This window comes from Solanum stenotomum, unplaced genomic scaffold (assembly GCF_019186545.1).
Source record: "Solanum stenotomum isolate F172 unplaced genomic scaffold, ASM1918654v1 scaffold21326, whole genome shotgun sequence".
In the NCBI taxonomy this organism is placed as follows: domain Eukaryota; kingdom Viridiplantae; phylum Streptophyta; class Magnoliopsida; order Solanales; family Solanaceae; genus Solanum; species Solanum stenotomum.
Genome location: NW_026026484.1, coordinates 52,823 through 54,898, shown reverse-complemented (window position 1 = coordinate 54,898; position 2,076 = coordinate 52,823).

The following is a 2,076-nucleotide window of genomic DNA, read 5'->3' as shown; positions in this document are numbered from 1 at the left end:
CATACTAGCTAGGCATGGAATCCGGAGTCTATCCTACTCCGTAGAGGTTGTTCTACTTGCCAAAGGTAGAACTAGTAAGCAACCCATGTAGGCACATGGTTTAGGAGATGTCCAAGGAAGTTCATTGTGCCTAATCTCATACTCAACTAGGCCACCTTCCTAACCACATCCACTCGGTGCTAGCCTTATTTCCCATAGAGTATTCAATCACATATGTACTTAGAGAGGATTCCTTTTCTAGTTCAACCAACTCATAGTACCTCTTCCCAAGAAAGGCCCCATTTCTTAGTCATGGCCAATCAAGGTTCATAAGGATAGCTCATTTGACTTTCTTAGATAAGGATTATCATGCCGTTCCGGCTCCATCCATCTCTAAGTCTATCATCTCACTCAATAAGGGAACTTCGCCCTAAGGCCCATCCTTCAAGGTTATACATTTACTTAGGAAAGCTAGACTTATGAAAGGGTACCATTTCTTAGTTCTGCCGATTCAAGTCTTGGTCTAGAATTTCTCTTTTAGCATTTATAGAAAGGGCACAATTTCTTAGTTCTAGCCCACTTCACACATTCATGCATTCAAGACTTTAAGTAACAAGGAGGGACACTTTAGTCTACCAACCAAGTCACAACATTTTCATTTAAGGATACTTCATAATCCAACATCATTTCATATATACATCATGAGAAGTCATACTTTAACTCACAATGCTATCCACTTTTACATAGGATCATCACAAGATCACATAAAACTCATTCACATCATACTTTCACATATAGCTTCACATAAAACTTTACATATAACTTCATATAGGACTTTACATATAGCCTCATCTGTGTATAATAATACAACAATATAATAACATTCATATAATGCCCTTCATGGCCTCAATTCACAATAATACAACAAATAATCACCTCCACCAAAGGTGGATCAAACCAATCAATAACAATTATATCAATACTAAGAGATTAAGCCATCTTACCATTCTCCAAAGCCATAACCAACATTACTCAATTCCCTACTAATTCAACCTTATTCATAAAGTAGGTCAACTTACCATCCTTTCCAAGCCACCTTCACCATTCTCATGACCAAACAATTCACAATAGAAAGCATAGGTAATCATGGTATTCAACTATACAATTTAATCTAAGCATAAGCCCATAATCAACATGAATACAAATTCACAATTTTTGCCCATTCAAGGCCAATGTAACACCCCAGAGAATTTTTCGAACTAAGACTCGAGCCATCCTTCATGTGGAGTGAGATTTTACCGAGGAATAAAAATTTCTTGAGTGTTAAGTTAAGGTCCCTAGGTGTATCACATTGAGTTACAAGAAGAGTTGAATTGGAAATAGTCATTTTGGAAAGAATCTAGAAAATTTGGCTAAGTATGGAAAAAAAAAAGAGTTTTTGGTAAAATTTGAGCAGTCGTAACTCCTAGCTCAAAATGATTTAGGCAAATTTCTAGGTATGTCTGGAAAGCCCTTAGAATGATCTTTCCAACGCCGCCGAGTTTGCTTGATTCCGAGTTCGTATGAGTGAGTTATGCCCTTTGGAAGTTGGGCTATTGGCACAGTCGCACAGGGCAGTTTGTTTAGTCCGAAAATTTTAAGGGTATTTTGGTCTTTTCCCTAATCTTTTCTTTGGGTTATATTGAGATGTTAGACTGATGTTTGGATCATTTTTGTCCCATTTTAAAAAGTGAGAGTTAGGGCTTGGAAGATAAGAGAGAAAGAAGAGGAAAAGAAGAGGAGAAAGAGAAGAAGAAGCTAAGGATCGTCGTGGATTTTCGTCGGGGGTGATCCCTAATTAGGTATGTGAGTTCTTTAGTGTGGGTTGATCCTTTCCCCCACACACCAAACTCATTTTATGATTTGAGAAAAGATTGGATTTGTTGTTGAAGTTGTTGAAGTTGTTAGTTGTTGTTGATGTTGTTAGTTGTGTTGTGGAAGTTATTGTTGGTTGTGGGACATGATTTGGTTGTGTTCTTGAGCTGAAATCTATTGTATATTGAGGGATTTTATGATCCTTAGTGTTGGTTGGTTCATACCCCCACACACCAACTCGTT